Source organism: Canis aureus, chromosome 3, assembly GCF_053574225.1.
Source record: "Canis aureus isolate CA01 chromosome 3, VMU_Caureus_v.1.0, whole genome shotgun sequence".
NCBI lineage: Eukaryota > Metazoa > Chordata > Mammalia > Carnivora > Canidae > Canis > Canis aureus.
The window spans coordinates 34394718-34422717 of NC_135613.1; the positions used below are offsets into that span (position 1 = coordinate 34394718).

Below are 28000 nucleotides of genomic sequence, written 5' to 3' on the forward strand. Positions count from 1 at the left end.
TTCTGTGTACCCTTCCAAATGTTTTCTGTACACTTCTAAACACATTCATGCATATATTCTTCTCACTTCTTTTTTTTTTTTTTTTTAAGATTTTATTTATTTATTCATGAGAGACACAGAGAGGCAGAGGGAGAAGCAGGCTCCATGCAGGGAGCCCGTGGGACTCGATCCCAAGTCTCCAAGATCACACCCTGGGCTGAAGGCGGCGCTACACCGCTGAGCCCCCCCACCCCTCCTCCGGGCTGCCCTATCCTTCCCACTTCTAACAAATGAATTTATGATATTGGTACTGTGCCGTGTACCTTGCTTTTTTTAACTTGATACTATATCCTCGACCTCTTTTCATGTTATGTAAGGGTACATCTCATTCTTTTTAACAGCTTCATAGTACTGCACACCATAGGTAAACAAATCACCTTCCAAAATTATGACGCCCTTTTACACACTCACTAAGCACGTATGAATGTTGCGGTTAGCTTTCCTCCCTGTCAACATTCTAGCAGGCTTTTTCATCTTGACAGTCTGATATCTCATTGACAGTTTTGACAATCTGGTTTCTCTTTGTTTTAATTTACATTAATTAATTTAATTATAAGTGAGGTTGCTCATCTTTTTACTGCTTATTGACCATTTGTATTTGTTTTTTCAGCAAACAGCTTATTTGAATCCTTTATCTGCTTTTATGTCTGTTAGTCATATCATTTTATAAAAATTGTTTATATTTTGGGACACCTGGGTGGCTTGGTTGAATGGCTGACTCTTGATTTTGGCTCAGGTCATGATCTGGGGGTCCTGGGATCGAGCTCCCCTCTGCTCATTGGGCTCCATGCTTGGCAGGGCGTCTGCTTGAGGATTCTCTTTCTTCCTCTGCCTCTGCCTCCCCACTCTTCTTCTCTCTTTCCAAAATAAATAAATAAAATTTAAAAATTATACTTTAATAAAATTTGACATGTGTTTATAAATCACAATAGTTTATGTATGTACAGATATATTAATGTATGCATAATATACATATATGTATATGTGTCTAAATATATTAGTATATCTGTATATATAATATATATTAATTATCTTTTGAGTTTGTTTACAAGGTTTTTGCCCTATAGAAATTTATAGTTTTTTATGTTCTCAAATTTATCATTCATTTCTTTATTTTTTTTTGAGATTTTATTTATTCATGAGAGACACACAGAGAGAGAGAGAGAGGCAGAGACACAGGCAGAGGGAGAAGCAGGCTCCATGCAGGGAGCCTGGCGTGGAACTCCATCCCAGGTCTCTAGGATCAGGCCCTGGGCTGAAGGTGGCACTAAACCGCTAAACCCAGGCTGCCCTCTTTCATTTCTTGAATAGCTTCTAGGATAATATCATAACTGAAGGTGTTTCTAAGTTATGAAATAATTCATCAATGTTTTCCTCCAGCACTTTTTTAAAAAAAGATTTTTATTTTTTTATATAATCTCCACCCCCAACATGGGGCTCAAACTCACAACTGTGAGATCAAGAGTAGCATGCACCACCGATTTAACCAGCCAGGCACCCTCCTCCAGCACTTTCATGATTTCATCATTTATATTAAAATCTTCATTCTGTCTGGAATTTAGTTTAGATATGTATATTTCTTGAGCACACACTTTGCTAGCAGCTTCATAGTCCACAACATTCCCAATTACTTCTTCCATTCATTCAACCATGACTGGATTTTCTTTACCAAGAGTCTTCCATTTCCAACTTATGAGTGAGGCTTGTAATGGACCTATGCCCAAACTGCAAATGATAATGACAAAGCAACAATAAATTTTGAAACTTGCTGTCCTGTCTATATCTGAGAATGTTTACACTCTACACAGAAGAGTAAGTGCAAATGTGGACACTTACTATGTTACAGAAAGGAGTGTGGTGTGTAGGTGAGTAAAACCGTGACCAGTACTAGTGAAGATGTGGTGGCCTGGGCATGCCCATGGGTGCTGCCGAGGCTCTACCTGGATCCAGCCCTTCTGGAGAACAGCACGGCAGCTTATGCCAGGAAGACTCATGTTCTGTGACCCAGTAAATCCACTTCTGGGGGTTAACCTGGACAAATAACCAGGGAAGCAAACATTCACATACTAGCAAGCCTATCACAATAAAATTGATGAGAAACATCTAAATAGTTATAAAACCCATAGGTTATAATTAGATAAATTAATAATGCTTCAGTCAAATTACAGAATATTTTATGGCCATTAAAAATCATGTTTTAAAGAAATAGTCAATGTTATGGAAAATGTTTATGATACAATTTTAAGTGAAAAACATGAGAATATAAGGTACTTACACAGCAGAGACATTTCCCGCTCAATTTATATTTTATGATGGGTGTGTCCATATGTGATATATACATCAGTTAGGACCTCTTTATTCATTCATTCATTCATTCATTCATTCATTCATGAGAGACACAGAGAGAAGCAGAGACACAGGCAGAGAGAGAAGCAGGCTCCCTGCAGGGAGCTTCCTACAGGACCTGAGCCAAAGGCAGATACTCAGCCATTGAGCCACCCAGCCATCCCTACATCAGTTAGGATCTCTGAATTTGGGGTGCCTGGGTGGCTCAGTTGGTTGAGCATCTGCCTTTGGCTCAGGTCATGATCACAGGTTCCTTGGATTGAGCTCCACATCAGGCTCCATGCTCAGTGGGGAAACTGCTTCTCCCTCTCCCTCTGCCTGCTGCTCCCTCTGCTTGTGCGCGCTCTCTCTCTGTCTCTCCCTGCCCTCCCCTCCCCCATCCTGGCTAAATAAATAAGATCTTTAAGAAAAAAAAGGAGCTCTGAATTTCAGTGAGTCACTTTTCCTCTTTATAAGTCAGTTTTATCCTCTGTAAAATGGGGCACTGGTGGTACTTACCTCATATGGTTGCTGTAGGAATTAAATAAGATTGAACAACAACAAAAATATGAAAAGTAATTAAAGACCAAAAAAAAAATGCCAACCATGATGGGTTTACAGACGCTTGGAATCATCTTCTTTACAATATTTTGGTACTTTTCAAATTTTCTAAAATTACACACTATAATTAAGAAATAAGTAAATGTGTTTAGGTAAGTGAACAAATTGTTTCTATTGTTCTTTAAATAACAAGTTACATGGCTTGAATATAAATGATTGAATTTTATATGAAAATATAAAAATTTGAAAATCCACTCTAATGGTGAAAAAATTTTTAGAGAATCTGTATACATAATAAAAAATGAATCTGTTGCCCAGCCCTGTACCACAAGCCCCCAGGGCTGTCTGTGGGTGACTGCCACTATTACCACTTTGTTAAGCTCTTTTTTCCTAATGTGATTTTTTAGATAGAAAAAGATTCTCACACCTGGTGACTTAATTTGGAAATGACAGAAACCTAATTCAAAGTGGCTTACTCAAAACAGACATTTTTTTTGGCTCATGTAGCTGAAAAACCCAGGAGTAGTGCTGGCTTCAGACCTGGCTGGGTCCAGGGACTCCAATACCACCCTTGCATACATATGCATTTCTAACTTTTGGCTTTGCTCTCTTTGGTTCTGGCTTCATTCACAGACAGGAGCTTCCCGCAGAAAGCCTCGAAGATGGGCACTGATGGTTCCAGGCTTATGTTCTACCGCTTGGTAATCCCCATGAAAAAGCAGCATTTCTCTCCTGGTAACTCTGCCAAGAATCCCAGGTCTTCCTCTCATTGGCTGATGTGGATCATGTGACTTCCTCAGGCCCAATCACTGAGCTCAAGGCCGTGGAATGCTCTGATTAGCCAGGTAGCCTGAAGTTTCGGCCTCATCCAGATAGAGTGAGTTCCTGAAAGGAAAAGCAAGCTTTTTAGTCACCAAAGGAGGGGAACAAATGCTGAACAGACAAAATAATGTAGGTGGCCACCACCCCGCCCTGATGCTTCTAGAAGAATAAGCATTTACTGAGTGAGGTACACTCTCCTTTTCAGAAATCCATATAAAGATAGGGGTGCCTGCATTCCTGCCAATGGCTTTGCATATGGACGGTGTGAACAACCCTGGAAGGCTTAAGTGTGGCTTAGCCCTCTGCCCAGCTGCTAACACTGATAATAGCTTCACACTGGTGAGCTGGTGAGTTAGTTTCTTAGGTTACATTTTTTGGGGCGCCTGGGTGCCTCAGTCAGTTAAGTGTCTACCTTTGGCTCAGGTCATGATCCCAGGTTCCTGGGATCGAGTCCCACATGCGGCTCCCAGTTCCTTTGGAAGTCTGCTTTTCCCTCTCCCTGCCATTCCCCCTGCTTGTGCTCTGTCAAATTAAAAAAAAAAATCTTTTTTTTTAAAAAGTTACTTTTTTGGTCTCACTGAATTAAGTAAGCATTTTAAAAAGCACCTAAAGGGATCCCTGGGTGGCGCAGTGGTTTGGCGCCTGCCTTTGGCCCAGGGCGCGATCCTGGAGACCCGGGATCGAGTCCCACGTCGGGCTCCCAGTGCATGGAGCCTGCTTCTCCCTCTGCCTGTGTCTCTGCCTCTCTCTCTCTCTGTGACTATCATAAATAAATAAAAATTAAAAAAAATAAAAAAATAAAAAAATAAAAAGCACCTAAAATTTGCTGTGTGTCATAAAAGGGGAGGAGGACAAGCCTGGGTGGGAAGAAGGATTGTGAGGGAAGACAGAGGGAGAGTCAGGAAACATTAACTCGTGGCTAGGGCAAGAAAGGACCCATTTTCTGAGGGCCAACTCCATGCCAGAAACTTCCACAAACTTACAAATGCATTTTTCATACCCCCCAGGAGGGATGAGACATTAGCATCCTCATTTTATAGATGAGGGAACTGAGGCACAAGGACATAAAAATACTTGTCTAAGCCACTCGGGGAAACAGTAACCAAAAAAGGGACTGGAGTGCAGGTCTATCTGCTCTGCTCCATTTTGCTGGCTCGGAAACTCACAGCAACCCTATCAGGTTTCAAATGGAACCCAAAATTCTATCCCTAGTTCCAGGTCTTTCTAAATATTTCTCCCTGCAGCCAATAGAACTACCAGGAGGCTGCACCATCTAAGCAATGCTAACAGCCCTGTTTGTTATATTGGTCTGATATACCAGTAGTCTCTTCTCTCCCTTATTCAACTACATTCCCCCCCCCCTTTTTTTTAAGATATTATTCATTTGAGAGAGAAAGAGATAGGGAGAGAAAGCATGAACAAGAGGGCAGGAGGAGAGGGGAAGCAGGCTCCCCATTAAACAGGGAGTGCAACTTGGGACTCAATCCCAAGACCCCGGGATCATGACCCAAGCCCAAGGCAGATGCTTAACCGACTGAGCCACCCAGATGCCCCTATATCCCTTCTCTTGTGCCTCAGTTTTCGGGAAGAACTCCTATTGTTGCCATGGTCCAGGTGGAGGACAACTCACCCACTCACCCTCTTTATTAATCTCTTCATTTATCTATTTATTCATTCAACAAACATTCACTAGGTTTATATTGCCTGTGATGAAATCTCAGTGAGACAAAAATTCTCCAGCTCTCAGGGAAATCTGTGATCTAGTGGTGGTAGGGGAGGCCAATCACAGCATGTTAGTATGTTGTTCTTGGTGCCATGAGATCTATAGGGCACTATAGGGTTGAGTGGCACCCAACTCAACCCAGACAGGCTGAGATGCACTGGGAGCCAGGGAAACAGGGAAAGCTTCCTGGAAGACGTAATACTGAGAGGATGCCTTTCTTTCTTTCTTTCTTTCTTTCTCTCTTTCTTTCTTTCTTTCTTTCTTTCTTTCTTTCTTTCTTTCTTTCTTTCTTTCTTCTAGAATTTATTTATTTATTCATGAGAGACACAGAAAGAGAGGCAGAGACATAGGCAGAGGGAGTAGCAGGCTCCATGCAGGGAGCCCGATGTGGAACTCGATCCCAGGACCCTGGGATCACACCCTGAGCTGAAGGCAGACACCTTAACCACTGGGCCACCCAGGCGTCCCAGATGCCTTTATTTCTTAAAATAAATAAATAAATAAATAAATAAATAAATAAATAAATAAATATTCATCTATTCATTTGAGAGAGAGAGACAGAGAGAGAGAGAGAGAGAGAGAGAAAGCATGAGCAGGGGGAAGGACAGAGGGAGAGAATCCCAAGTTGATCCCCTCTCATCCCCCTGCCCTGTTCAGTGTGGGGCTTGCAGCAAGGCTCCATCCCACCACCCTGAGATCAGGACCTGAGCCAAAATCAAGAGCTGGACACCCAACCGACTGAGTCACCAGGCACCCCCTAAGGATGCCTTTAAAAAGTTCCAGGGCAGGGATCCCTGGGTGGTGCAGCGGTTTGGCGCCTGCCTTTGGCCCAGGGCGCGATCCTGGAGACCTGGGATCGAATCCCACGTCAGGCTCCCTGCATGGTGCCTGCTTCTCCCTCTACCTGTGTCTCTGCCTCTCTGTCTCTCTCTGTGTGACTATCATGAATAAATAAATAAAATCTTTAAAAAAATAAAAATAAAAATAAAAAGTTCCAGGGCAGCCCCGGTGGCTCAGCGGTTTAGCGCCGCCGGCAGCCTGGGGTGTGATCCTGGAGACCCAGGATCGAGTCCCACATCAGGCTTCCTGCATGGAGCCTGCTTCTCCCTCTGCCTGTGTCTCTGCCTCTCTCTTCACTCTCTCTGAATGAATAAATAAATTAATCTTAAAAAAAAAAAACGAGTTCCATAGTTCATTAGGAACAGAGAGGGCACTGCTGGTTGATAGGATGGAATGTGTATTAAGGACATTTATCATATTCATGGCTGTCTATCTTTTAATGAATATTTTTTATGTGGGTGATTCTCCCTAATGAGTCCCACCTTCCCAAGATAGAAGAACACCAAATCTGAGCTACTCTTGCAAGTAGAAGGCAGACATGTGACATAGGCTCTGCCCATGCACTTGCCCAGAACTTCGATTCCAGATGGAGCAACATGATATTACATCTTGCTGGTGCAGGCAATACACTCGCTTCTGGTTTGGGGGGCAGCACAGTTTGCAGAGTTGGGTCCCTGACGTAGACGTGGCATTGGTGCTTGTGGCACAGTACCACCACTTGCCACTACACTGAGGTGCTAGCATTTGGTGTTTGGCTATGATAATGGCAGTGACAGCATGTTCTCAAATGACCAGTTCTGCAGTTTTTCCCAGAAATGATGTTTATTATTGAGTCTGTTTCTCTAATTCTCCTGATGATTCTCTGAGCTACCTCACAACCTGCAAAACACACCATTTCTTCAGCCCTGAATGAAACACAAAGGGAGATGCTGTGGTGGGTGATGAGGTGTAGCTGGGCCAGATCACGGAGGACTAGAGCCAGCTTAGGGGTTAGGATGTAGGCAATGGGGAGCTATAGAAGGACATTGCAGAGGAGTGGCAATGCCTTGGTGATATTTTGTGGACGCCAAGGGGAACATATATACAGACTTAGAAATCATGAGGTTGTAGGATAGGATCCTTATTTTCAGATCCATGGAGGGGTAGTTTTTTTTTTTTTTTTTAAGGTTTTATTTGTTTATTCATGAGAGACACAGAGAAAAGCAGAAATATAGGCAGAGGGAGAAGCAGGCTCCCTGCAGAGAACCTGATGTAGGACTCGATCCCAGGACCCCAGGATCACACCCTGAGCCAAAGGCAGATGCTCAACCACTAAGCCACCCAGGTGCCCCCATGGAGGGGTAGTTTATAAAGTTTGAAAGAGGGATTATAGAGAAATGCTTAAGAACATGGACTTTGTTCATGCTCTGTGCCTCGGATTCTCCATCTATAAAATGGGAAATAAATATATATCTCACTTTTTGAGGATTAAATTAGTTAGGGATGCCTGCCTAGCTCAGCCAGTAGAGTACGTATGCAACTCTTGATCTCAGGGTTGTGAGTTTGAGCCCCCACATTGGATGTAGAGATTACTTAAAAATGAAATCTTTGGGATCCCTGGGTGGCGAAGCGATTTGGCGCCTGCCTTTGGCCCAGGGCACGATCCTGGAGACCCGGGATCGAATCCCACTTCAGGCTCCTGGTGCATGGAGCCTGCTTCTCCCTCTGCCTGTGTCTCTGCCTCTCTCTCTCTCTCTCTCTCTCTGTGACTATCATAAATAATAAATAAAAATTTTAAAAAAATGAAATCTTTTTAAAATTTAGATTAATTTTAAAAAAATAAAATAAAATTTAGATTAATTTACTTGAGAGAGAGAGAGAGATGCCTCTCTGTGTCTCTCATGAATAAATAAATAAGATCTTTTTAAAAAATAAAAAAATAAGAGAGAAAGAGCACACACACATATGAGTGGGGGTGGGGGTGGGGGGGACACAGGGAGAGGGAGAGAGAATCTGAAGCAGATACCATACCGGATATGGAGCCTGACATGGGGCTCGATCCCATTACCATGAGATCATGACCCGAGCTGAAATCAAGAGTCAGACACTTAACCAATTGAACTACCCAGGCACCCCCAAAATAAAATCTTCTTTAAAAAAAGTATTAAATTGTTAATGTTATTAAGTGCTTAAAACAGTGTCTGGCATTTGGTAAACGCTCTGCAAATGTTAGCTATCGTTATTGCAATCAATACTGAAAATGCTGGGACTTAAATGGGACTTAGAGTGACAGGTCTCTGGTCCTTGTTTTGCCTCAGCTATGGTGTGTGACCTTGAACAAGATGCTTCCTCGTACTAGGCCTCAGTCTCTGGCATAGGAAATGTGAAGACCAGATCTCTGATTCTGCTTCCGTGAGAGTAGCCAGTTCTTACCTCTGACCTCCCAGATCTGCTCCTACCTCAGTTCCCCAGGGGTACTTGGAGCTAACTCTGACTGGGGTCTTTCATCATCTGACCTCTTGGTTGATGCAGTTGACCACTCTCTCCTTGGAATGTGGTCTCCTGTGGCTTCCTTGATATCCCAGGGTCCTGGGTTTCCTTCATCCTTTCTCGCTGCTCTTTTCTACATCTTCCTGGCTTTTCATCTTCTGTCTCTTAACGGGGGCTTCCCGGAGGCTTATCCTGGGGCTCTCCACTCTTCCATCTGCACTCTGTCCCCCAGGCCATGTCTTCTGTTCTCAAAGCTTCTATCACCTCGCAATTTCTAGGCCTACATTGCCACCTGTCTTCTGGACAGCTCTCCTGGATATATGTAATACATCAAAGAGAATTTATCATTCACTGTCCACCCAGACTTATAGTCCCCTTCCTAGATGATGACACAACTATCACCCACTTTGATGCCCAGACCAGAAGCCCTTGTTCTCATTTGTCACTGAATCTTGCTTATTCTATCCTCTCAGAGTGTCTTCTTTACTTATCACAGCCTCTGCCCTAGTCCAGGCCCCTTCACCAGGACCTTTGCACCAGCCTTCTCAGTGAGCTCACTGCCTCCAGTCATGCTTTCTCTGATCCATGCTATGTAGTGGTCTATGGGTATAATCAAGTAGAGCTTATTCCAGGAATTCAAGTTTAGTTTAATATTCTAAAATAGATCAAAATAGATCAATATAATTTATTATATTCACAAAACAGATAAATATGATCATTTCAATAAATAGAGAAAAAAGACATTTAATAACATTCAATACCAGTTATAATAAAACTGAGCAAACTAGCAATAGAAGGGAACTTCTTTAATCTGAGATAGGATAGCCACAAAATCCTAGAGCTGAGAGTATATTTAATGGGAAGTATCAAACATTTTCTTCCTGATGTCAGGAACAAGGCAAAAATGTTCTATCACACATTTTTGTTCAACCATTATACTAGTGGTCCTAGCAAGGATGATAAGGCAAGAAAAGCAACAGAATAGGGCACCTGGTTGGCTCAGTTGGTGGAGCATAAGACTCTTGATCTTAGGGTTGTGAGTTTGAACCCTACATTGGGTATAGAGGTTACTTAAAAATAAAATCTTTAGGGGCACATGGGTGGTTCAGTCAGTTGAGCATCTGACTCATGATTTCAGCTCAGGTCATGATCTCAGGGTCCTGAGATCTAGCCCTGCATCAGGCTTTATGCTCAGCAGGGAATCTTCTTCAGATTCTCTCCCTCTGTCCCTTGCCCCACTGGCTCTCTCTCTCTAAAATAAATAAATAAATCTTTAAAAAATAGGGGGATCCCTGGGTGGCACAGCGGTTTGGCGCCTGCCTTTGGCCCAGGGCGTGATCCTGGAGACCCGGGATCGAATCCCACGTCGGGCTCCCGGTGCATGGAGCCTGCTTCTCCCTCTGCCTGTGTCTCTGCCTCTCTCTCTCTCTCCTCTGTGACTATCATGAATAAATAAATAAAATCTTTAAAAAAATAAAAAAAATAAAAAAATAAAAATAAAATATTTTTTAAAACCAAAAATATATCTTTTTTTTAAAGGTTTTATTTACTTATTCATGAGAGACAGAGAGAGAGGCAGAGACACAGGCAGAGGGAGAAGCAGGCTCCATGCAGGGAGCCGGATGTGGGACTCGATCCCAGGACTCTAGGATCACACCCTAGGCTGAAGGCAGGCACTAAACCGCTGAGCCACCCAGGGATCCCCAAAAATATTTCTAAATAAAGTATTAGAATGAATTAAAAAAAAATTTCTAGATCTAAGGACAATATACAAAAATAATTTATATATAAATAAATATATATTAACAATTATATACCTAATAATTTATATATATATACATATATATATATATATATATATATATTAGCAATAAACAATTAGAAAATGAAATTTGAGGGACACCTAGGTGGCTCTGTTAGTTGAGTGTCCAACTCTTGATATTAGCTCAGGTCCTCATCTCAGGGTCATGAATTCAAGCCTCACACTGGGCTCCATGCCAGTTTTTAAAAAAATGAAATTTGAAAATAATGCTATTTACAATGGCATAAAAAAGCATCAGAAATAAATGTAATATGTGTAAGATCCTTACTCTGCAAACTTTAAATATTGCTGCAGAAGTAAAAAAGGACCTAAATAAATGGAAAGAGAAAGGATATACCATGTTCATGGATTGGAAGACTCAATGTTGTAAAGATACAAATACTTCTCAAATTGGCCTAATAGATTCAATACAATTTCAATAAAAATTCCAATAGATTTTTTAAGTTAATGCCCTGATTTTAAAATTTATAAGAAAATTCATGGGGCGCCTGGGTGGCTCAGGTGGTTAAGCATCTGCCTTTGGCTCAGGTCATGATCCCAGGATCCTGGGATCAAGCCCCGCATCAGCTCCCTGCTCAGAGGGGAGTCTGCTTCTCCCTCTCCCTCTGCCCATCCCCCCACCACCTTGTTCATGCTTGCTCTGTCACTCTCTCAAATAAATAAATAAAACCTTTAAAAAAAAAGAAAATTCAAAGAAATTAGACTGATTGTTGTCTAGTTTCTAGACAAAACTAGTGCATTGTTGGAGAAGAACAAAGCTTGAGGAGTTATACTGCTATGTATAAAAGCGTACTATAAAATTTTAACAATTAGGACAATATAGTATTGGCATAGAGTAGACAAGTAGACCAATGATGCAGAATAGAGAACCTAGTAATAGACTCACACATATATTTTTACCTAATATATGAAAAAAGGCCACTAAAATTCATTGAAAGGAAAAGAGTATTTTCCTGGAACGCTGGAAATTTGAGGGGGAGAAATCTTGATTCCTACCTCATGCCATACACAACTCTTTTTTTTTTTTTTAAGTATGCTCCATGCCCAATATGAAGCAATACTAAAGCTTCTAGAAGAATACATAGGAGAATCTCTTATGATCTTGAGGTACATAAGGATTTTTTTTTATCATATCACATACTCACAAACAAAAAAAATCAACCATAAAGGAAAAAGTTGACAAGATAAAAGATAAGGGAAATGAATGTCATTAAAATTAAGAACTTAAAAAGAATTTAAGAACTTTTGTTTATGAAAAGATACCACCAAGGGACACCTAGGTGGCTCAGTGGTTGGGCAGCTGCCTTTGGCTCAGGTCTTTTTTTTTTTTTTAAAGATTTTATTTATTTATTCATGAGAGACACAGGAAGAGAGAGAGGGACACAGGCAGAGGGAGAAGCAGGCTCTATTCAGGGAGCCCAACGCGAGACTGGATCCCAGGACCCCAGGATCACGCCTTGGGCTGAAGGCAGCGCTAAACCGCTGAGCACCCTGGGCTGTCCTGGCTCAGGTCTTGATCCTGGGTTCTGGTATGAACTCCCATATTTGGCTTTTGCAAAGAGCCTGCTTCTCCCTCTGCCTATGTCTCTGCCTCTCTCTTTCTGTGTCTCTCATGAATAAATAAATAAATCTTAAAAAAAAAAGATACCAAAAAAATTAAAAAAAAAAAAAAAAAAAAGATACCACCAAGAGGTGCACCTGGCTGGCTCAGTCAGTAGAGAGTGAGACGATTTCAGGGTCATGAGTTCAAGCCCCATGTTAGGGAGAGGGATTACTAAGAAAATAAATAAATAGGGCAGCCTGGGTAGCTCCGCCGTTTAGCACCACCTTCCACTCAGGACGTGATCCTGGAGTCCTGGGATCGAGTTCCATGTTGGGCTCCTTGCATGAAGCCTACTTCTCCCTCTGCCTGTGTCTCTGCCTCTCTCTCTCTCTGTGTGTGTGTCTCTTATGAATAAATAAGTAAAATCATAAAAAAAAGAAGGAAGAAAGAAAGAAAGAAAGAAAGAAAGAAAGAAAGAAAGAAAGAAAGAAAAAGAAAGAAAGAAAGAAGAAAAACTTAAAAAAAAAAAACCACTATGAAAGTGAAAAGGTATGCCACAGACTGGGAGAAGATACTTGCAATACATATATCCAACAAGGGACTTACACCTAGAATATTTAAAGAACTCATATATCAAGAAAACAAACCAGACAACCCAATAAAAAAAAAAAAAGAAAGCAAGAGGGGCACCTGGCTGGCTCTGTCAGTTAAGCACCTGACTCTGATTTCAGCTCAGGTCTCAGTCTCAGGATTGTGAGCTCAAGCCCTGTGTTGGGCTCTATGCTGGGTGTGGAGCCTACATAAAAAAAAAAAAAAAAAAGAATCCCCGAGCGGCGCAGCGGTTTGGCGCCTGCCTTTGGCCCAGGGCGCGATCCCGGAGACTCAGGATCGAATCCCACGTCGGGCTCCCGGTGCATGGAGCCTGCTTCTCCCTCTGCCTGTGTCTCTGCCTTTCTCTCTCTCTCTCTGTGACTATCATAAATAAATAAAAATTTAAAAAAATAGAGTAAAATAAACAAGAGACTTAAACAGATACTTCAAAAATTGCCAGTAAGCACATGAAAAGGTGCTCCACATCATTAGTTAACAGTGAAATGCAAATTTATTTTTTTTAAAGATTTTTAAAGGGCAGCCCTGGTGGCACAGCGGTTTAGCGCTGCCTGAAGCCCAGGGTGTGATCCTGGAGTCCCGGGATCGAGTCCCACATCAGGCTTCCTGCATGGAGCCTGCTTCTCCCTCTGCCTGTGTCTCTGCCTCTCTCTCGCTCTCTCTGAATAAATAAATAAATAAATCTTTAAGAAAAAAATATTTTTAAAAATTTATTTTCTTGGGGCATCTGGGTGGCTCACTCGGTTAAGCGTCTACTTTTGGTCCAGGTTATAATCTCAGGGTCCTGGGGTTGAGCCTCATGTCTGGCTCCCTGCTCAGGGAGGTGGGGGGTCTGTTTCTCCCTCTTCCTCTGTCCCTTCCTCTGCTTGTGCTCGCTCACTTTCTCACTCAGATAAATAAATAAAATATTTTTGTGATGTATTTTCTTTAGTCATCTCTACACTCAGTGTGGAGCTGGAACTCATGACCCTGAGACTCTGATAGAGCCAGCCAGGTGCCCCAGTGAAATGCAAATTTAAACTACAATGAGATACTATTACACATTTAGGAGAGTGGCTACAATGAAAAAGACCAACATTTTCAAGTGTTTGCAAGGATGTGGAGCAACCAGAATTCTCATATGTTGTTAGTAGGAAAATAAATTGATACTTGGGGATTCCTGGGTGGCTCAGCAGTTTAGCACCTGCCTTTGGCCCAGGGCGTGATCCTGGAGTCCCGGGATCGAGTCCCGCGTCGGGCTCCCTGTGTGGAGCCTGCTTCTCCCTCTGCCTGTGTCTCTGCCTCTCTCTCTCTCTCTATGTCTATCATGAATAAATAAATAAAATCTTAAAAAAATAAATTGATACCTATTTCTGAAAATTGGCAGTATTTGCTGCAGTTAAACATATATGTTTCAGGAATTCCAATATTGTGTACACACCCAACAGAAATGAGTGTGCATATGCTCTCCAAAAACAAGGTACAAGAATATTCATAGCAGCATTATTTAATAACCCAAAGTTGGAAACAACCCAAATGTCCATTAACAGTAGAATGAATAAAAAATATATGTTTTCATACACACGCACACACGCACAGAGTAGATTATATAGCCATGGGTAAGAAGAGACAATTGCCACATGCTGTAACACAGTTGAAACTTTTGGGCAAAATGTAGGGCAAAAGAAGCCACACAAACATACATACTATATGATTCTATTTATACAGAGTTCAAAAACAGGCAAAATGAATATATGGTGGTAAAAATCAAAATAGTGGTTACTCTTTGGGGATATGGCTGGGTGGGGGCATGAAGGAGCCTTCTGGTCACCAGAAATGTTCTCAGTCTTGATCTGAGTGGTGGTTATAACTTATCAAGTAGTTCATTTAAGGTTTGGGTGATCTACAATTTGTAAACCACACCTCAAGTTTTAAAAACATTCAAAACTTTAAACTATCAATGTCCATCAGTGTCTCCTGCTGCTTACAGGAGAAAATCCAGATTCCTTTTCAGAGAGCTGATCCCCATGGTCATCAGCTCATTGTGTGGCTGCCACCATCCCCCTCCTAGACCATAAGCTCCACAAGGTCAGGACAGGACTGCACAGGACTGGGACTACACTTCTTGCGGCTGTAACCCCAACTCCTAACACAGTCCCTGGCAAACAGAGGAAGCTCAATCAATACATATTTTAAGTAAATTAATGGATGAGTAGTGGCTTTATCTCGTTCCAATAGTAACACTTCTAAGCTCCCTCTCCAGCCTCCCCCAGAGGTTTCTGGCATCTTCCCAGCTCTCTCTAGCCCTGCAGAGTGGCTCAATCTTGCCCAACAGGTGGTATTCTTGTACCATCTCTACTCTTTCTGGAATGTCCTTTCCCCTTTCTTGTCCCGCAAACTGCTGCTTCAGACTCTTCTAAACCCACCCACGACCCCACTCCTTCATGCTCTTAAAACTTGAATCTTTAAAAAAAAAAAAAAAAGATTGGGATGCCTGGGTGGCTCAGTGGTTGAGTGTCTGCCCTTGGCTCAGGGTATGATCCCATGATCCCGGGATCGAGTCCCACGTCAGGCTCCCTGCAGGGAGCCTGCTTCTCCCTCTGCCTGTGTCTCTGCCTCTCTCTGTGTCTCTCATGAATAAATAAATAAAACCTTAAAAAAATATTTCATTTATTTATTCATGAGAGACACAGAAAGAGAGGCAGAGACACAGGCAGAGGGAGAAGCAGGCCCCCTTTTGGGATCCCAATGCAGGACTGGATCCCAGGACCCCTGGCATCATGACCAAACCGAAGGCAGACGCTCAACCACTGAGTCACCCAGGTACCCACTATGTCTTTATTTCTATGGCTCTACAACTCCCTGACTGGGAGACCTTAGGCAAATCACCTAACTCTCTGCGTTGGCAATTCAGTTTGCACACTACGCTTTTCCCTTGCTGTGCCCAGAAGGCTGACCTCTGTGGAATCTATCACCTGAAACACCTTGCCTTCTGATTCCCTATGGATTCAATCAGTGGGAAGTCCTCGAAGAACAGGAAGAAAGGGTATTCGTGCCTCTCCTCCTATCCTCATTTTCTACATCCATGGCTCCCATCAGGTGCCCCCACTTTGACAACCCCAGCTTCACTTGGTGCTAGTGACAACCTTCTCACTTCTTTCCCTACAGACCTATAGATGATAACAGCTCCCCACTGTTGCTAAACTTGGGCACCCCATCATCCCTTGTAGGGATGAAGGAAGGTGGGGGCATGTCTTGAAGGGTGAAGGAAACTTCACCCTTTCCATCCTTCTGTTGTAAATAGTCCCTTTGTTCAACTCCGCAAGAAACACTTCAGTTGCCATCTGTTTCCTACTGGGACTCTGTGTCACATACTCCTTAACCCTCAATTCGTTCGTTTGTAAACAGTGAGGCAACTGTGATGATTGAATGAGATGGTGTGTATGAGGTGCTTTGTACAATGCTGGCCTTTGCATAAGTACTCAAAGAACATAAACTACCTTTATAATTATGATTTTGCCCCAACACTAGGCTGTGAGTGCTCTGTTTCATTTGATGGAAGCTCAAAAAATATTGTTGAATGAATGAATGGGTGAGCAGTGACAAAGAGTAAAATAAGAGTCACTGTGTTACTTATAGAATCTTTGTGTTTAGCTGAAGAACTTTCTCAAAGTAGTGAGCTCCCCATCTTTGGAGGTGTTCAAGCTCTGGAAGTAGAGAAAATCAGCTGATGGTGATGTTGAAACAAAGTGCAGAAAGCAGGTGGCATATGGAGCAGGGGGTGTCAGTTAGACTTTTTCAAGACCTTTCTAGCTCCAAGTGTCTGGAGTTCTCTGACTCTAGGAGTCAGAAGAAAAGAAAATAGAAAATCCTTTGGCTCAGGTTTTGAAGAAAGAACAAGGATAGATCTACACAAGGACTCACAATATTTTGGTTCAGCCTTTAAAAACCAGCCGCAGGGGGATCCCTGGGTGGCTCAGCGGTTTAGCACCTGCCTTTGGTCCAGGGCGCGATCCTGGAGTCTCGGGATCGAGTCCCGTGTCGGGCTCCCGGCATGGAGCCTGCTTCTCCCTCCTCCTGTGTCTCTGCCCCCCTCTCTCTCTCTGTCATAAATAAATAAATAAATAAATCTTTAAAAATATAATAAAAACCAGCCTCAGGCAGCCCGGGTGGCTCAGCTTCTCCCTCCTCCTGTGTCTCTGCCTCTCTCTCTGTGTTTCTCGTGAATGAATGAATAAATAAATAAATAAATCTTAAAAAAAAAAAACAAAAAACAAAAAACAAAAAAAAAAACAGCCTCATTTGCAGAGGAGCAAATGAAGCCCAGAAAGAGGAAAAGATTAGTCCAAAGTCACATAGAAAGCTAGAGCCCAACTCCTAGCCTGGTTACGCCTCCACATGTATTACAGGGGCACCTGGGTGGCTCAGTGGTTGAGCGTCTGCCTTTGGCTCAGGTCATGATTCTGGGGTCCTGAGATAAGAGTCCTGCATCGGGCTCCTTGCTCATGAGGGAGCCTACTTCTTCCTCTGCCTGCCAATCCTCCTGCTTGTGCTCTGTTTCTCTGTCAAGTAAATAAATAAAATCTTAAAAAAGAAAAGAAAATGTATTTAAAAAAAAAAAACTAAAAGTAAAAGAAGAAAATGGGGCACCTGGGTGGCTCAGTCAGTTGTGTTTGACTCTTGATTTTGGCTCAGGTCATGATGTCAGGGTTCTTTTTTTTTTTTTTCCCCCAAAGATTTTATTTATTCATAGACAGAGAGAGAGAGAGAGAGCAAGAGAGGCAGAGACACAGGCAAAGGGAGAAGCAGGCTCCATGCAGGGAGCCCGACGTGGGACTCGATCCCAGGTCTCCAGGATCACACCCCAGGCTGCAGGCGGCGTCAAACTGCTGTGCCACAGGGGCTACCCCGATGTCAGGGTTCTAAAATTGAGCCCTGTGGTGTTGAGCTCTGGGCCAGTGGGGAGTCTACTTGAGATTTTCTCTCTCTCCATCTGCCCCTCCTTCCTCTACTCTCTCTCTCAAATAAATAAATAAAGCTTTTGGGGATCCCTGGGTGGCGCAGCGGTTTAGTACCTGCCTTTGGCCCGGGGCATGATCTTGGAGACCTGGGATCGAGTCCCACATCGGGCTCCCGGTGCATGGAGCCTGCTTCTCCCTCTGCCTCTCTCTCTCTCTCTCTCTCTGTGTGTGACTATCATAAATAAATAAATAAATAAATAAATAAATAAATAAATAAATAAAGCTTTTTAAAAAATAAACAATAGGGATGCCTGGGTACCTCAGTGGTTGAGCACCTGCCTTCAGCCCAGGCGTGGTCCTGGAGTCCCAGGATTAAGTCCCACATCAGGCTCCCTGCATGGAGCCTGCTTCTCTCCCTCTGCCTGTGTCTCTGCCTCTGTGTGTGTGTGTCTCTCATGAATAAATAAATAAAATCTTTAAAATAAGTTAATAAATATGGGCAGCCTGGGTGGCTCAGCAGTTTAGCACCGCCTTCAGCCCAGGGCCTGATCCTAGAGACCCAGGATTGAGTCCCAGGTCGGGCTCCCTGCAGGAAGCCTGCTTCTCCCTCTGCCTGTGTCTCTGCCTCTCTCTCCCTGTGTGTCTCTCATGAATAAATAAATAAAATCTTTTTTTTAAAAAAATGTAAGTAATTAATTTTATTTATTTGCAGAATCAAATGCACATCATGGCAATGAGTCGGTGAGCTGGCAAGGAACCAGGCTTGAGGTAGGGAGGGAACATCCTCTGAGATCACCGCTAGACAAGATATGGGACGGGGTGGAGACAGGAGCATGTCCTCACCTTTGGGGAACTCCTGGGGCAGAAGGAACAGATGTGGTTAGTGTGGCCCAGAGCAGAGCAGGGGCCCCTGGGAACAGCTACAAGGAGGGAGCTCTCAGAACTTTCTAGCAGAGGGATCCGTGGGAGGCATGAACTCCTCAGTCCCTTTGGGGTGCAGCAGGAACTCTGGTCACTAGTTGCCAGTTTTGGAAAGGGCCTTCATGCCCAGGTTGGGGAGAGGAATTGGGGGTGTCTGAGGTTTCTTCCCCAAGCCAAAAGATTTCAGAATTTTCAGGTTGGAAAAAGTAAAATTCACCTGGGTGAATATTCCCACAGGATACTGGCAGCATCTCTATGATATCCCCCTTGACAGCCAAGATTTATCTGGAACCCTTTCACTGGGACCCCTCCCACGGCCTCCCACTGCTCCGGGTCCCCTCCCCTTCTCCTTCAGAAGCCAGGGTAGGGTTAAGAGGTAATTATCAGATCACGGTCCTCTTCAGACTCTCTGGTGTGGCCCTTTACACAGAGAATAAAGTCTCTCGGTTCCAGGCCCTTCTGGGCTGGCCTTTGCCTGCTGTCTAACCACTGTCCTCGGACTCCTTCACCCCGCACACTCCATGACGCTGGCCTTCTTTCTGTGCCTTACACAGGCACATTAGCTCATTTCCACCTCAGGGATTTTCATTTGCTGTTCCTCTATCTGGAATGTTCTTCCTTCAAATCAAAGCACACCTCCTAAATGCTGAGGGGTGCCACCTAGATTTCCCACTGGGGATGAGGTACTCATTCCCCACCTGCCCTCAGTTGAGACCCCCCGTTGGAACGCCTCCCCCTGAAGATGGCTGGCTCCCCCAAAGTCTTGGCCCTTCCTGTGAGCAGCTACCTAGTGGCTGGTCAGGGTGAGGGTACAAAGACTGGGCCCATTGTCTGGAACAGGACAGCTTGGAGAGGCTCTTCTGGCTCCTAGATCCGTGGAGGGGGGCAGCTGAGGCCTTTGTTGTGACTTGAGTGTCTGGGACTCCCTCCTTTCCCCTGCCCTGCTTGCCTCATCCAGAGGTGTGGAGCCAACCCCACCCCTGCCCCCACCCCTGGAGCTTCCTGCCCCCACTCTCCCGCTTCTGGGAGTCCCACTGAGGCAGTCTGGTGGGCACCTCTTCCTCATTTGAGTCTCAGCTCAGACGTTATCCTCCTTGGCCGCCTCCCTGCTCACCGTGTGCGACGTCACCCCACCTCTCTGTGTCTGCACCCTCTTCTGTATCTAGCACCTTTGGAAACCACCTCTTGTTTTGTTGGTTCCTTCGGTTCATGGGCTCTCTCTCTCCTGGATGCGAACCTCAGTTTCACAGGAGCAGCTGTCCTGTCCTCCTCGGCTGGGAACTGATGCCACACCTGGTGCAAAGTTGATGCTCACCAAGTATCTGTGGGCTCCAGTGAGCAGGTGAAGGGGTGAAGCTCCGCAGGAGGGACGCCTGCCTCTCGGGCTCCTCCCCAGCCCCGCCCCGCCCCCAGAGCCCCAGAGCTCGGCGGTGGGGGCCCCTCCCCCGTGACCCCGGCTGAGCTGGGGCCTCCTGGGAGGAGGGAGCCTGCAGCCGCCTTGGCTGCCTGCCCTGTATTGATCAAAGCTGGGAGGCCTGCTGGCTGAGGTCTGTCCCGGCCGTGGGGGCGGGGGAGGGGGAGGGGGATCTGGCTGAGATTCATGCGGGGCTTGCCTGGGGCTGAGTGGCGCTGGCTAAAGATCCATCTGCTTTGGGGGGCTGACAGCACCCCTTCCCCACACTTCTGAGGGGAGGCCAGCCTAGGAGGCCAGCCCCAGGAGGATGGGGGGTAGAGGCTAGGCTGCAGTTGCTCTTGGACTTCCAACGCTCTTGGCCTCTCGCAAAGCCCTGTGTTTGATGCACATCACCCTTTACGGAGATCCTACTGGGATCCCTCTGTTGGGGCCTCTATACAGGCCTTCTATACAGGCCTTCTAGCACCCTCTGCACAGCACTGTGCAGGACCCAGGGCTGAGGTTCCCAGTGAGCTTGGGTTCTGTGGGGAGTCACATTTGTCACAGCTCACTGTGATCCAGGATGAAGGAAAGAAAATAGCGTGGGAGGGATGCTAAGGATACTCTCTCCCTTCAGAGTCCTGACTCAAGAATGAATAATCAGGGTAATTCCTACTTGCCCAATAAAGGCCCTTGGTCCAGAAAGGAGAAACAACTGGCCCAGGGTCACATGGCTATTGGCAGTTAAGCTGGGGCTGGAGCCCAGTCTCCCATCTGGCAGATGGACTCGGGAAGGAAGATGCTCTGGCATCCCCAGCACTCTGCATGCATGTACTGAGCACCTCCTCTGGGCCAGGCTGGGTGATGGGTTCTAGAGATGATATGAGGGTGGGGTGAACCCACCCTGACCTCAGGAGCTCACAGCCCAGGAAAGAACATGCATGGACTCTTGTGTATACATACATAACAGTAACCCACACTGGTCCAGTGATGGGAAACCACAAGGCAGAGGAAGTGACTGCATCAGAGATATGCTGGGAAGACCTTCTCCGGGAGGAAGTACTCCCTGAACTGTGTCTGAGATGGGTGATATTGAAAAAGCAGGGACATGGGGAAAAGGCAGAGTAGTCCAAGCACGGGCTCAGCATGAGGAAGACACTCAGGCTGCCGTCTTCTGTTGCCTGAGCAAAGGCCACAGCCCTTTTCCAGGCTCCAGACTCTGGCCTCCCTGCCCTTCTGCCCACAAACCACCCCACTGCCAGAGCAAGTGCTCTGAAACACAACTGGGATCATGTTACTCTCCTGCTCAAAGCCCATCAGTGGTTTCCTGCTGCCCTCTGGATAATGTCCTGTCATCACAGAATCCTAGAGGTCATTTCAGACATTCTATGTCCAGCCACTCCCAATTTACAGAGAAGAAAACTGAGGCCCAGAGATCATATAGTGAATCAGGGGCCACTCTGGAACTACAACAGTGGCCTTCCTAGCCCTGGACAGGGCTCTATTTCTGGACACTGCATCCTCTGCCTTCCCCTGAATGCCCAGCGGGTATTTAAGGAGCATCCCCATCTCTAGCTAAAGTTTCAGAATAGCAAAGCTGGGAGGGACCCTCATTTTACAGAAGGCAAACCAAGGCCAGGAAGGCAGGCCAGCTTTGCAGTTACTAAAATACTTGCACAAAGGTTCTTATTTAACTCTTACGACCTTGGGAAGTAGACGGAGTAAAAGTTATCATGCCCATTTGATAGGTGAGGAAACTGAGGCCCAAAGAACAGAGTGATGTGATGAGTCAGGGTCACCTGGTGGCTTCGTGTATTCATTCTTCATATATGTGCTCTGCATGTGCGCTGTGGTCAGCCCAGTGTGGGGTGTAAGCCGGGATGAGACCATCCTGTGTGGGGTTGCTCACGGTCTCCTTGGCAATTCTGCGAAGCTGGAGCTGCAGTGCACACCAGCACAGGAACCCTAGGGCTGGGCAGAGCAGGGTGAGACTCTCAGGGGGTGATCTTTCAGGGGAGTTCAGTGTGGGAGCTGGGGAGGGAGGGAGTTCCAGGCAGGGCCTTGGCCAGTCTCAAGCTTCCTGCCTGGCCTTCTTACCGGAGCTCCTTCCTGGAGGATTTAAGACTATGTTGAGCAGTTGTTTTAAATTTCCGGGCAGGGGGCTGCAAAGCAGGGGGGGCTGTGCAGGCCGTCTGGGGTGTGGGCTGCTATTTACCAGGGCCCTTTGTGGGATGCAGCTCTCCAGGCTGGAGGCTCCCACAATTGCTTCCAGCTGGGCTGTCAGCCAGCCGGAGGAGTTGGGGGTAGGTTGGGAAAGGGGGGTTGTGGGCCAGAGAGGAGGTCAGGGACATGAGGGGTCCCTTCCAGCCTCCAGGATCCCCTCTACCTCCTTGGGTGGCTGCAGTTGCTGAGGTATCAGGCCTGGCTGAGCATCCTTGAACACAAATGTATCTATAAACTGGGAATCCATCCGGCCTGGACATTTCAGAGCTTTATGGCCTTTATACACTTAATCTTTCATTTCCTCTCCCCTGCTTCATCTCTCCGCTCACTTCCCCTCTTTCCCAAGAGGGATTGCTCTGCTCCCCCTCCCCCATGGCCTGTGGAGGCTCCCTGGCCCCTTTGTCAGAAGCTACCTGTGTGTGCAGCTGTCCGGGCTCCCTGGATCTCTGTCTGGGCCCACCATTCATTCCCTTTCCACCGACAGTAGCAGATAAACAGGCCTGGCACAAACCCCTGTGTGTGGCACCCATAGGACAAACTCCTTAGCCACATAGCCAACACCTTCCAGCCTCCTCTCTGCTCCCCTGGGGTACAGCCCACCACCAGCCCCAGCATAAGGAACCACAGTACCTGTGTGGTGCTCTCTGCCTCGCCCAGAATATCCACTGTCCATCTTTCCCCTTGGTCTCAGGCATCACTCCTGGGGAGGGTTGGAGCCTGTCCTCTCTGGGTGCCTGCAGCCTTCTCTGTAAAAGGAGAACACTATTTAGTCTCATTTGTCTTACAAGCTTATGGATAGATGAAGGGGAGTCAAGAGCTTTGGAGGTTGTCCAGGACCCTATGAGTTCCAGTGTAGGGAGGCTAGATCCATCTGGGGAGATCCTACTTTGATGGAAACATATTACTTTTACATCAAGAGTCATTTTGTGCTCCTTTTGATAGAATCCTAGAACCAGATTCTGGGAGCATGGCTTGTCTGTGGTACCCCAGTGCCGGGCTCAGGAAATCTATCATGTGAGAGATCCTCTGGATCTTTCCCTCCATCTTATACCAGAGACCAAGGTCCAGAGTGTGAAAAGAACTCACCAGAGGTCACACAAGAAAAGGGCAGAGTTGGGACCAGTTCCTTTAAAATTTACTATGAAATTAGTTAGTGAAAAGAACCCCTATAGCTGGAAGCCAGGAGTGCAGTCCTCTCTGAGCTTCTCTGGCACTCTCCCCACCCCTCCCCCACCAGGTTTCCTTCCTGCCAATTCTGATGGTGGGGGTTGGGACTCTCCTTTGAGGCTCCTCCCGCCCTCCTGTTCGTGTTCTCTCTCTCTCTCTCTCTCTTTCTCTCCTTCAGTGCGAAGCTCTTAGAGAGCTGGGCCAAGCCTTCGGGGAAGGTGGCAGGTCCCAGCTGCAAGGCCTGGTGGGTCCCACACTCAGAGAATGAATCTGCACTGGACAAAGAATGTCAAATGTCCCTTTTGTTCTGGGGATGGTGTGGGAATAGAGCCCTGGGGCCAGTGTGGGGAAGAATGGAGCAGGATGGGTATGTCCGGGCTAGGATGGTAGGATGGGGTGAAGGTGTACTCTCTGGGGGTCCAAGAGGGTGAAAGGTCAGACATGAGTCTCTAGGGCTTTGGTGCTGGGGGGAGCCACCTGCCTAATCCCATAGCAAGGTGGTGGGAACCTTATAGGCCTGGGTCCCATGGCTCTCAGTCACTAGGCTTTCTCAGTGCTTTTCTCCCCACAGCACGTGCACCAGCGGTGGAGCCCATTAAGGTGCCTGGTCTTCAGTGAAACCCCAAGGGGATGGCCTGATCACACCCATTTCACAGGGTTGGGGAGTGACTTGTCACTAGCTACTCAATGAGGGAAAAGCAGAACCAGAATTTGAAATTAAGTGCAGCGATGCCTGGGTGGCTCAGTGGTTGAGCACGCCTGCCTTTGGCTCAGGGCAAGATCCCGCGGTCCCGGGATCAAGTCCTGCATCAGGCTTCCTACAGGGAGCCTGCTTCTCCCTCTGCCTATGTCTCTGTGTCTCTCATGAATAAATAAATAAAATCTTTTTTAAAAAAAGTGAAATCAAGTCTAGCTCTAAGCCAGGGCACTTACCACTTTTCCCTTGAGGCCAAAGGTCACACCTGGCCAGCTTTTAACTGGACAAAGGGATCTTCAGAAAGGTGAAGTAACTTTGCCTCTGGCCACCAGGCCTGTTTGGGACAGGGACTGGCCAGGCCAGCCCTCCTGCCTGCTCTAACTGGCTTCAGCCCTGAATCACCTTCTCTGGGACAGAGGGCCTCAGGACACGGGAGATACTCTTCTTCCTCCAGGGTCAGTTTATGCTCCCAAATTTCACCTTGGAACCCTAGAGTGAAGAGGAGGAGCGCGGAAGGTGGCTCCTTCCCAGTTGTGTGGTGTCTGTCAACACATCTATGCTCTTGGAGGCTGACTTAGCGCCCCTAAAAATAGGTTCTGCCTTATAGGGTGACCGGGGGAGACCTCTAGGAGACAAGGGAGGCAAAGGTGAGCAGCACTAACCAGGTCTCCGTGCAGGCCATTTCCCCTCTTTCCTCCTCCCTGCCTCCCTCCTTCTTGGCTCATCGGCCTTGAGGTCAGATCAAGCCTGATTAATGGGCCTGGGAAGCGAGTTGGGCAGGAGCTGGGAGAGACAGGCAGGGAGGGCAGGAGAAGGTAGGAGGCAGGAGAGGGGACAGGGAAGCATCTAAGGAGGCAGAAGTGGAGGGAGAGAGCCTGGTCTTCAGATTTCTGTTCAGAGGCAGGAATTCATTTCTAGGGGCTCAGAACACTTGAGTTACCCACTGCAGTCTCGCACTCTAGAACCCTGGACAACCCTTCGGTACCAGAAGGGACCGAACCCTGCTCCTTACCCCAAATTGTTCAGATGAGACCAGAATGGGGCCTTGAGAGCAGCCTGTCCTGGCACTGGATGAACCCGCACGGTGGTGTCTCCTTGGACCCAGGTCTCCCAGGTCTGCTCCACCGACGCCCACGTGATCCTCACCTTGCGCTTAAGGCTGAACACTGAGCCCCCTGCACCAAGTGGGGGACTCGGCTTCAGGGTGTCTCTCTGTTGGGTTGGATGGATTCCTCACAGAAGACGCTCAGGCCCTTTAAAAAGAAATAAATAAATAAATCGAAGACCAGATTTAAAGTCTTGCCTGAATGCTCCCAGCCCAGCTTCTCCCTCCCTCCTCCCCTTGGAGCTCTTACAGCCCCCACTGCCTGAGCCCCTCCAGGGCCCTTCAGCCTCCCAGCTGAGTGGGAAGAGCAGGCAGGAATCTTGTGTTCCTGAGGGTTAGGTGCTGGGGCCATGCTTGCACCTTTTCCTCTCTGCCCTCAACCTCCTAACAATCTTACCAGCCTGCTAAGGTGGTTACAGCAGGCTGTGTTACATCCCCACTTGTCCAGAACCTGGCAGAAGAGGAAGGTTGGGCTGAGAGAGGGTGGGGGTGTCCGAGGCTGCGTAGAGGCAGAGCTCAGGAATGTCCTCATCTCTTCCAAGTTGAGCTCAGAGTTCTTGCCTGGGCTGCCCTACCCAGGATCTCCAGGATCCGAGTGCAGCGTCAGCCATAATGGGCAGACAGCAGAGTGGGAAGAGGACTCAGAGACCATTTCATATGGCCCGTCTCATAAGGATGGAGACAGTGACCCAGAGGAGGCAACGGGCTTGCTCCGGCTTCCACAGCAGATCTTTGCACATGCCATGCAAGGAGCTAGGGGCTAGAGAACACAGTGAACAAAAAACCATGATGCTAGATGGAGCTCTTACTGATGGCGACCAGCAATGCTCTTGGGGTTCTGATAAGGGAAGTATGGTGGCCCAGAAGGCTTCCTGGAGGAGGTGATTTCTGAGAACTGAATGGTTGCTGATGACAGGCAGGGATGGAGTGCTCCAAGCGCTGGAGATTTCCCTATTCTCCGCTCCTCACGGAACCACTGGAGAGTAATAAGAGATGAAGTACCCTCTAGCTTAGAGTTACCAGGTAAAATACAAGATGCTTAAATACAAATTTAAGTTTCAGATAAACAACCAAAAATTGTTTAGCATAAGTATGTCCCATGCAACATTTAGGATATACTTATACTAAAAAAATTAATTCATTATTTATCTGAAATTGAAATTTAACTGAGGGGACGCCTGGGTGGTTCAGCAATTGAGCGTCTGCCTTTGGTTCAGGGCCTTATCCTGTATTCCCGGGATCGAGTCCCACATCGGGCTCCTTACATGCAGCTGCTTCTCATCCCTCTGCCTGTGTCTCTGCCTCTATTTCTGTGTCTCTCATGAATAAATAAATAAAATCTAAAAAAAAAAAAGAAATTTAACTGAGATTCTTGCATTTTTATTTGCCACATCTGGCAACTTACCCCAGCTGCCATGGAGAGACAGGGTCAGAAAGTCTGAGGCTGGAGGCCAGAGGTAGTGGGGAGGGGGTGAAGACACAGGAGATGGAGTCTAGATGGAGTAAGAAGGAGAAGGGAGAGGCAAGGCTTGTACCCTGCTGTCTGAGCAATCAAGTCAGGGCATGGAGGAGGCACTGCCCCCCCCCCAGGGTGGGTAGTGGGAGACAGTTCAAGAACATGCTGAGTTTAGTTATGGACAGTAATGGCTGAGACTCCCCAGGGCCCTCCTAATGGAAATAAATGTTCAGGTGATGGCTAGGGACAGGAGAAGAAACGTCATGGCTAAGGTGCTACTAGCAGAGTCCAGGAAAGGAGATTCCAGTTGAGAGAAGAGCGGGGGGCTGACACATAGCAGCGGCTCCCCACATGCACCCCCAACTATTGGCTCAGGGCAGGGTCTGGGGGGCTGGTGATCCACTGCAGGGGTTCCGGTTCCAGCAGTACCACCCCAGGTTTACCTCTGCTAGTCTCTGAGGACTGGAATTTAACTTTATCTTCCCAAAGGTCACCTTGCCCACAGCCCTACCCTGGGGGTGGACATTCCTCACATTCCGTGGCCCTCACGTGAGGTGGCAGGTCCAGGTTTCCATCGGTCCTCAGCTCCTCTGGGTAAGCCTTACTGAAGGCCTACCATGCATCCCCAGGGTCTGGGTTGGGGGGTCTGACTGATCTATGTTTGAACTCTGACTCTGCCCCCTATCTGCTCCTGGGCCCAGTTAGGTGTCCTTCTTGAGCCACCACGTCCTCACCTGTAAATGGGGGCTAATTCTGACAGGAGTGTTGCGGGGTCATGTCTTTAAAAGCACCATACCTCAGCACTTGGCATTCACTAGGTGCTCTTAATACCAATTTTTCCTTTGCCTTCTCTGAGCCTCAGCGTTCTTCTTTTTAAAGAATAACATAACCTGTCATGTCAAGCCAGGGACCGGCATGTATGGGCTGCGAGGTAGCTGCGTGGGAGGCCCCAGAACCCCATACTTCTCAGGTCCAGCAGAGGCTAAAGCGAAGTCTGGGGTGACCTTGGCCGGGCAGGGAGCAGGCAGATGGACAAGTGGCTGCAGGCTCCATGACACGGCTGCTGGGAAGCGGTAGGCTGGCCAGAGGGCCTGGTGGCAAAGGCTGATAGAAACGGGCAGGGGAAGCCCGCAGTCCAGTGCAGTCGGGCCTCTGCTCTGGCTCTGTTATCTCAGCTTCCCCTATCCCTGCCTCCAGTCCCTCCTTGCTCCCAGGTGCGGGATACACACAGGGCCGGGGCCAAGGGGACATGCCACCTAGAGCCCAAGTTTATCATTCTAGATCATAATCCAGGTGCCTGGTATCTGGAATTCCCTGCCCAAAGGGCTCTGAGATCACTTCCAAG

The 28000-nt window shown here is 46.7% G+C and overlaps 1 long non-coding RNA gene across 3 annotated transcripts; it reads right to left on the bottom strand.

Moving 5' to 3' along the window:
• Nucleotides 1-1520: 1520 nt before the first annotated feature.
• LOC144310634 (uncharacterized) lies at nt 1521-26192 on the bottom strand. Of its 3 annotated transcripts, XR_013376287.1 has the most exons (6): nt 25597-26192; nt 25107-25347; nt 22861-22976; nt 21807-21978; nt 1876-3810; nt 1521-1764 (listed from the first exon to the last, which is right to left on the bottom strand). It is a non-coding gene; the product is annotated as an uncharacterized LOC144310634 (long non-coding RNA). The 3 variants fall into 3 exon arrangements; XR_013376286.1 differs by having other exon boundaries at nt 1521-3810; nt 25597-26165; XR_013376288.1 differs by lacking the exon at nt 21807-21978 and having other exon boundaries at nt 1521-3810; nt 25597-26161.
• Nucleotides 26193-28000: the final 1808 nt, after the last annotated feature.